This window comes from Penaeus vannamei, chromosome 19, assembly GCF_042767895.1.
Source record: "Penaeus vannamei isolate JL-2024 chromosome 19, ASM4276789v1, whole genome shotgun sequence".
In the NCBI taxonomy this organism is placed as follows: Eukaryota; Metazoa; Arthropoda; class Malacostraca; order Decapoda; family Penaeidae; genus Penaeus; species Penaeus vannamei.
The window spans coordinates 30,819,633-30,829,043 of NC_091567.1; the positions used below are offsets into that span (position 1 = coordinate 30,819,633).

A 9,411-nucleotide genomic window follows, 5' to 3' on the forward strand; every position below is an offset into this window, starting at 1 on the left:
TTGATATATATGTGTCCAGTTAGAGCATCTGTAGTATGCTCGTGTGGGGAGCGTGTTGACTAGATTTCGTTTGTATGTGAGTGGGATGAATGAAGAGCACTTTGAACACAATCCAGTAAATGTGGGTTTTCTGTACATTGAAATGTCAAAGCTCTTTCCAGAGTGATGAATATACATATCCAAAAAAGGTCATTTTTCATCCTTTTCAGACTCAACAGTGAATCTCATATTCGGGTGTTGGAGTTGAGGTAGCTAAGAAATTCCTGAACATGATCCAGTGATTTGAATATGAGGAAAGTATCATAAACAAATCTTTGAAAAGTATAGGGCAGTTTGAAAGCCAAATGCGTTCATAAGGACATAAAAATGCATTAGCGAGCGTAGGGTCAAGTGGTGATCCCATAGCTACGCCATCTCCCTGCATAAACAACTGGTTATTAGAAATTTAATGGCAATCTTGGACTGACAGTTCAAGCATCTTTCTTAAATTTTCCTTCGAGAAGGCTTGGACTGTTTCAACTGTCTGAAGCAAATTTTTCATGCAAATGTCAATTGTTTCTTTCAGTGGTATGGTAGTAAATAATGAAACAATATCAAAACTGACCATAAAGCACTTGTCGAAACTAATAGTGGTAATTTCTTTGGCAAAGTTGAATGGATCCTTTACTGTAAATATATCTGTGGTTAGAGGTGTTAGAACTGGAACAAGAACTTTAGCTAGTTGGTAACTGCATGTTCCTATGGCAGATAATATGGGACGTAGAGGAATTCCGTCCTTATGCCCTTTTGGGAGATCGTACATAATTCCAGGTGTTGATCCCTTTACATGCAAATTTCGGTAGGTATCTTGAGTTATTGCATTATTTAACTATCCTGATGAAACATACAAATACATGACTTTCTCTGTCTTCGATTAAATTAGGTATGACTGATGACTCCACTCACGCAGTTCTCTTCGTTTGCAATGTGCAAACTATACTGTATACGCATTCGACTGTTAATAATCGTTTTCTATTCTACATTACAATACTATGCCAATTTAAGCAAAACTATATGGCAGCTCGAACGCTGATATCCATTTGCGAAATGTTTTATTGAAAATATTATAACGTCCTCTAGTGCGGAATTTCAACCGAATATGCCTCTTTCTGTTGTTTTTTCAGAAAATCTGTACGGTATGGCCGCACTAGGTTAGGGCAAATTGAAATGATATTCTTGTAGAGGACAAAAAGTAATAGTGGTTGGTACCAGAAATAATTTGCAGACACGAATGGTAACGCCACAAATAAAGGAAAAAAGTCGCGGAAAACGTAGCTCACAGACTAAATCCACTCGCTCGGCGCGAAAGGACGTCTCGCAGCTCGCACACCGTCTTCTGTCCTATTGCGCACCTACGTCACCACTACTTAACGACCAATCAGGAGGCGGCAGTTTAGCAGAGATTTTTAATTACTCATTAAAGGTCAAGTATGATATACCATACATTATATCATAAAGCAGCACACGACAATCGACTAAATTTTCATATATATCAACGCTCAACCGTTTTACGTTAAAATGTGTATTTAAATCCTCAATTTTCGCTAACTCATTAATATTCTTAATTGCCAAACTACTCAAACAATACAGCCGATACTTAACACATTTCGAGTATGCAAATAACGGGCACATTTCTTGTCTACACCGGTGACCTGCCTTATTTTTCTCAGAGACAATGACCGGTGTATGTCAATTGTGCTACGGTGGTGTACTTGACTTTTTTTTCTAAGTTTAATGGAAAAACTGATGAATTAAGTTTTTACAGACACGGATTAAAAAAAGAAAAGTGCAGTGCAATGTGCAGACTTGATGTGAATAACAAGAAATTTAGATTGATAAATATAGAAAAATAAATAACAAGAGTGAGGTGCAATTATATATAAAAAAAAAAAAAATCACAAGAATTGGTTCGCCAGATCTAATTTGGACATAGTCAATTATTACCTAAGGGATTATTTTTCTTATTCCCTGGTAAGAGACGAACTGAAATTATCAGACAAAACTATATGCGTAGGGAAGTGATAATTTCTTGGTGTTTGACACAGTGTAAAAAAAAATTGGTGGCCCTGGCACGATCGTCGAAATTAACGAATCGAAATTCGGGAAAAGAAAGTACAATGTCGGCAGGGTAATTGCGGGCCAGTGGGTTTTCGGTGGGGTGTGCCGGGAAAGTCGTAATTTTTTTTTTTTGATTCCGGTGCCCTCGAGGAATGCTGAGACCTTATTGCAAATAATAAAAGACCGCGTAGAGGCAGGGTCAACTATAATTAGTGACTGCTGGAAGCCATATAACTGTCTCAGTAAAGAGGGCTTTAACCACCTGACTGTGAACCATTCCATCAATTTCGTCGACCCTGTCACTGCAGAGGCGGGAAGCGAAGGCGAAGGTACCGCACTACGGCAGGAGGAAGTACCATTTTGTTGGATATTTGGCTCGAGCGATGTTTTTAATGAACATCCCCGACGCGAATCAACGCTAACATCGCTTCCTCCTTGCCGCTGCTAATTTGTACCCGCCGGAGTAAGGTACGTCGTCATATAGTTTGCTATATGAGGTAAATTGTCCTATTTAATCTTATCGAAAATTAGAATGGGTTGCTAAAGGTGGGTGGAAGGGCTTCAGGTCACGGCAAATAAATAACGTAGGATATTTAAAAATCATGAACTGTTTCAGCTTTATCTTGCCATGCATACCGAGGTGAAGAGAATGTTTCCTTGGGGGGTGTTGGGGGCGGAGCCCCCCATCAACCCTCCCCTCGGGCAGTGCCCGAAGGGCACGCCTAGTCACGGCAACTTGGACCGTTGAGTAAATTTTGTGTTGGTTACCGTGTGCACTTGCGCTTTCGTATATTCAAATATGGCGGCATAATCGGACACTCGCTTTTCGGAAAAGTCGCATTTCTTCGATTTTAGAAAATGTAAATTTTGGCTCGCATTTCTGAAAAGTCGCATTTCTTTGATATTCGTAAATTGGAAGTTTGGCTCGCATTTCCGAAAAGTCGCATTTCATTGAATTCATAATTAACTTTAGTTATTTACTGACACTGAAATCAAGCTGAGCCCACTCTTCATCCCCCCACCCCACCCAAACCCCCGGTTCCCCACGTGTCCACCAAGATTGTTGGGTGGAGTTTGAGACTTAGTCTCTGGTGGGTGCGTCTGTACCGTAAAGAATTACCGTTTTTTCTTTGTTTGTTTTGTACTTTTGTATTGCGTGAGAAGGGGAGGGGGGGGGAATGGTGATAAAATTATTTTTTCTTAGATATATGTAATTCGTTTTTGTTGTGCATAGCTTCTATAGCATAAAACTATTTTACTTTTGCAAAGATCAGATGTTTCATAGATGAGAAGTAATCCTCCAACCTCAATTGTTTTTGCAGTCACAAGGTCCCTGGTTCACGTCCTGTCAGACCCACTCAGTCGACTCAGTTGTGAATACTAAACAACTTGTTAAAGGGAATTAATAGGCAAGAGACCTTACCACGCTATCCCGTTTCCTAGTACTCCTGCCCCTAACGGCAACCTAGGTACGGGATCAACTTAGACAAAGTCTGATTTCGTTCCTAGATGTATTTTTAATTGAGGCATAGCTTCTTTTATTTTCTTTTTTTACTGAACCGCATCCCGCATGACAAATAGATGTTCAATTCCTACGGCATATTCTTATTTTCATACGTTCAAATATTTCCTGCTTTATGAACCCCTTCATTTTGATTATTATTTCTTGTTATCAACCAGCGTCCTGTAGCCAAAGTTATTAAGGTAATGGATCCTGTTCATTGTTTCGTTCTTGATAAGGTCATAAAGTTTGTCTTCCTTTTCAAAGGGAATACTTTTTCATCGTCTAGCAGAATTGATAATGTAAAGGCTTTATTTTTATGTGGAAACAATTTCTCAGCTGTAGTCTTATTGTTTTTAAATTCTTGGGACACTGTCAGTAGGTGGTTGATGGTAAGGCTGGGGGCATTGTGGTGGAAAGGTTTTCTATATATAGGGAGTTTGTGCCCTGGTCCTCGAGGCGGACCAAAACCACCACCTCCCTTCTGATTTGTCTAGGCTGTGTCCCATACTTCTATTTCTTGCCTTTGTTTCCCAGTTGCAGGTTGGTTCACTCACTTTGCCACAGGAAATGTATTTTTATTTTAATGAGGGACACAAATCACCTTATATCTGCAGACTATGCTAAAGTCCAGATCACCTGATGACTCCACTAATTTGTCAGCCTGTTCATTGCAATAGATACCAGAGTGGCCTGGTACCCATATTAGATTGACTAATTTGTTGGCACTATGTAGCTTACAAATTAAAACTAGTAGTTCATTTTATTGGTTTCTAATGATTTAATGGTTTTGGAGTAATAAATCTGAAAAATACTATTCTATCAAGGGTCGTCGATAATGCGAAATCTATAGCTTTATTAACAGCAAAATGTTCAGCAAGAAATATCGATTCGGCAGTCTGAAACTCATTCACATTCAGGCGACCATAGACACGCTCCAACAAGTTCAAGTCTGGAGCCGTCGGCATATATATGAAGAAGGAAATTGTTTGATTAGCATCTATCTGAAACACTGCCGTACCACACCTCCGATGTCATGGCCTTAGCTGATGGAAGCCAGGTTTCCATGATAGAAAAAATGGGGTTTTATATGGCGCTATATTGATTGGACCAAGGTATCGATTTGTATCGACTTTCACGACGAGGTCGTGGAGTCGAGTAGTAAATAGACTAATGCCTTCATTACCATTAGGATGGCTTGGGTCTCGCTGCCGAGTCATACACGATTGACCTATAATCTACTTTAGGCCTAATCAGGGCTTCATATAGCATTAACAGACTTTCTTTGAGCTCCCCATTTATTAGCGAAATACACTTTAGAGAAATAAATGGTTTTTGACATTTATTCTTTGATTGACCAATGTGGTGTTTCCAGTTTAGTCTACGATCAAATAGTAGACCTAAAAATCTAGCAGAATTTTGAATAGGTATTAAGTCGTTGTCTAGAGTTATCATGATGTTTGGCATCATCCTATGGGAAAGTATTACCCCATACTTTTTTTTTTGGAAATTTAAAACCCCACCGTAGGCCCCAGTTATGAATCATATCCAGTGCCAGGTGGATGAGATTTGCCGAGAATTTTGCATTATAGTTGGAATGCCATAAGGAGCAGTCAGCAGCGTACAGTGAGTATATAAGATTCCGAGGGAGAGCCGATAAGATGTCATAAATGATGCATAGAAATAATGTTGGTGACAAGGCACTTCCTTGTGGGACCCCATTTGTCTGGGGAAAATCCGAATAAGTGATATTGTCAGAGAACAATTTGATAGCTAAAGTTCTGTTTTATATGAAATTTTGAATGAAACAAAGCAATTTTTTTCTGAGTAGGCCATATCGCCATGACTTGTTTTCTTTTTCTGTATCTAAAAGGCTGAAATAATACTAAAAATGCTTTTTGGTAATTGCCTCAGACATGACTGTCCCGTTTTGCTAGTTGATCGAGAGTCGGGCGTATATACACGTAAATATATATATATATATATATATATATATATATATATATATATATATATATATATATATATATTATATATATATTATATATATATACATATACACATATACATATATACATATACATATATATACATATGTATACACACACACACACACACACACACACACACACACACACACACACACACACACACACATATATATATATATATATATATATATATATATATATATAATGTTTGTATATCAATACACACATAAACACACACGCATATATACATGTATGCATAAATTCATGTACACACAGGCACACATACAAACACGCACACATACATATATATGTGTGTGTGTGTGTATGTATTTGTGTATACATATGCGTGTGTGTCTTTGCATGTATGTATGTATATATAGTATATATATATACATGTACATACATACATATATATATATATATATATATATATATATATATATATATATATATATATATATTTATGTACTTATATATGCCATCTACACATTTTTAGACATTCAGTCTGTGCGTTGGCTGGTGCTGTAAAAACGGAAAATTTTGGTTGCCGCGGGTCCAGCTTCTCGAATCGCCAGTCTTGTCTCGAGACGTCCAGAGTCGCATCTCCCTGGCTTACCTCCCGCTGGTGAGTGTCAAAAGATCCTCGGTATCTCCTGGTTTGCGTGTCCCCGTGTCTCAGGTAGGATATAGAGCTCGGCATAGATCTGTTCTGTGCATTATTTTCCTCTTGGATTCCTCTAACGCGAGCTCTATTTTGGTGCGTGTTTGGAACTAGGGGTGTTTTTTTCTGTGTTCGATGGTGCGGTTGTTTGGATAACCAGCATGATTAACATAGGATGTCTTGAGGTTTTTAGAGCGAGTGTTTATTTACATAACCAAAGAACTTTTTTTTATTCCGTCTGCATGTCTGTGACGTCCATGTAGATCAACGTTCTGTGTGAGGATAATATTTTCTTTTGTGTTCTTATTAATCAGTTATAATTCTAATAATAATATATTAATCAGTTATAATTCTAATAATAATATATTAATAAGTTATAATTCTAATAATAATGATAATAATAATGATCATTATCATTATTCGTTACTTGTTTAGTGTTTTCATTTGTATTCTGAATACATCAATCAGTGATAATTCTAGTAATAGTGATTATCATTATAATACATGTCCTTGCATATGCGTTACTTGTTTTTCTTTTCTTCGTTTTGTCCTGAGCGTTTTCCTGAGCAAGCATTACTCGAGTATCACTCAGTGTTTGCTGTGTCTATTTTCATGTCCTTACTCGTCATGTATTTTTGTCAGGATGTTCAGATTCTCAGAAGCCCGCCTCATCCGCCTTGCAAGCACACAAACCAGCAGAAGCTTGTCTGTGTAATCTTAACAATATAGAGCTGAAATCGTGGTCGTGGTTTCGATAATGATGTTTTTTTTCTATGGCATTTAGGTAGTGAATGATTGTATATGACTACCTTATAAAGAAAAAATATATCCGTTCATAATTCTAAATTTGTTATGTATATAAATATGACGTCTGTTTAGAAAAAAATAGATCGAGAGACAAGAAAAAATGTGTTTCTTTGTAAGCTGTTTGGTGGAATTTCCGTTTATCATAATTAAGGATATTTATGGTGTGACGGCAGATAAGCAGAGTATCGCCCAGGCTGATAAATTGTCTCATATCGTCAAACGGGTATTGTAAAATCAAATACTGTTTTACTATATAGTACGTAAATGTTGGTTAAGCTTTAAATATCGTCTCTGAGTGAATAGCTCATATGATAACTAAGATAGATTGTGGGTCATAGGTCAACTGAGGTCACGATCGCCAAAGGAAGCAAAGCATGATCGCCTCAAGCAAGCGGTCATGCCAACCTAGTGACGTCACAACTAACAAACCCAGCAGGTCGTTATCGCAAGCAGGATTCGCTTATCTTTCTAATACGCCCAAACTATTTTTCTCTCTTTTTTCCAAACTCAAGGCTCATGTCATTCTTATTTCCATAAATACATTTCTATATTCTCTTTTATCCACTTACAGCCAAGTGTTAACAAACGGATAATATATTCTTGACAACCCTTGAAAAAAGCTCGCCTGAGAGTAGTTAAGGGATCCTCCGTATAGATTTTTTTAAAGTGAATTAGAAGGCATGGCGCGTAGAACGTCAGGTATGCTGACGTCACTCGCAGCATTATATAATGTAAATTCAGGCTGTGTAAAGAATCCGTATCTCTAAGTCTTGTCTGTCTGTTGCTTGCAGTGAAACGGTTATTATTCGGGTTTGAACTTTCTTATATATTCATGCTCCTTCTTGTAGGCGTCTTTATATATTGCTGATGCATTTGTTTGGTTGTTTATTATTATTATTATTATTATTATTATTATTGCTATTTTTGTTATTGTAATGATAGTGTAGGTTTGGTTGGTTAGGTTATTAATATTATGAATATTATTGTTAATATTTTCATTATTATCATTATCATTATGATTATTGTTATTATCATCGTCACTGATATTGTTATTATTACTATCATTGTTATTATCTTTATGATCATAATCATTATCATGATTATTATCATTGGTATTATTATTCTTATCATTAATATTATTATAATCATCATCATCATTATCATTTTCATTCTTACTATTACTATCATTACTATTATTATTATTATTATCATCATCTTCATCTTTGTCATCATCATAGTCATCGACATCGCCATCGTCTATGTCATGATCGTCTTCATCATCATAATCATCATCGTCGTCATCATAATCACCACCACCAGCACCACCCTCATCACCATCATCATCACCCTCATCACAATCATCATTGATAATGAAATAATAATAATAAATGATATCATTACTGCAAAAACAATATTAGAAAAAAATCACTTATTTACCTTTCATTTATCATAATTTTTCGGCCGGTTTGTTATTCATATAATCATATACACATAAATAAAGGCATATCTATCAGTATAGACATGCATATCTATCGGACTGATTGATAGATAAATGTTTATCAATCGGATAGACAAATATGCATTTATTTGTGTTTATGTATGCACGTATGTATGTATATTCATCGGGTCAGCACATCCACGACTTTAATAAAATGGGCGTGATGACTGAGATGAAGATGATGACGTTAAAGGTGATGGCGAAGGTGAGAATGATGATGGTGGTGATGATAATGATGATGATGATGATGGTGATGATAATGATGATGATGATGGTGATGATAATGATGATGATGGTGGTGGTGATGATGATGATGATGGTGGTGGTGGTGATGATGATGATGATGGTGGTAGTGATGATAGTGATGGTGGTGATGATAATGATGATGGTGGTGGTGATGGTGATAATGATGAGACTGAAGATAAAGAATATTAACATTATGATGATAAGCGTAGCAATGATAACTAAAGCATCAACAACAATAATGCCAAATGAAAATAAGAATTATAGATACAACAATAATAAAAATAACATTGATAATTAAGATAATGGTAACAAAACAACAAAAACAATAAAAAAAATCAACAAAAATAATAATATGCGATGATATGGTAATGATAATAATAATGATAATGATGATGATGCTTTTGATAATGATAATGATAATTATGACAGTGATACTGACAATAATAACATCAATGCAAGTAATAATGATAGTAAAAATGGTTGCAATATAACAATAATAGTGAAGATGATAGTGATGATAGTGATAATGATTTTGATGATGATAATGCCAATGCTAATGTAGAAAATTGGTAATGGTAGTAGAATAAAGACAAGAATGACGATAAGTATA

General features: G+C 36.1%; 1 protein-coding gene across 1 annotated transcript in view; it reads left to right on the plus strand.

Moving 5' to 3' along the window:
- The first annotated feature begins 6,168 nt into the window (after positions 1-6,168).
- Positions 6,169-9,411, plus strand: part of LOC113804812 (uncharacterized) — a 27,361-nt gene continuing 24,118 nt past the window's right edge. The window contains exon 1 of the mRNA XM_070134182.1: positions 6,169-6,214. The gene's annotated coding sequence lies outside the window, so the exon portion shown is untranslated. The remainder of the gene's footprint in view (positions 6,215-9,411) is intronic.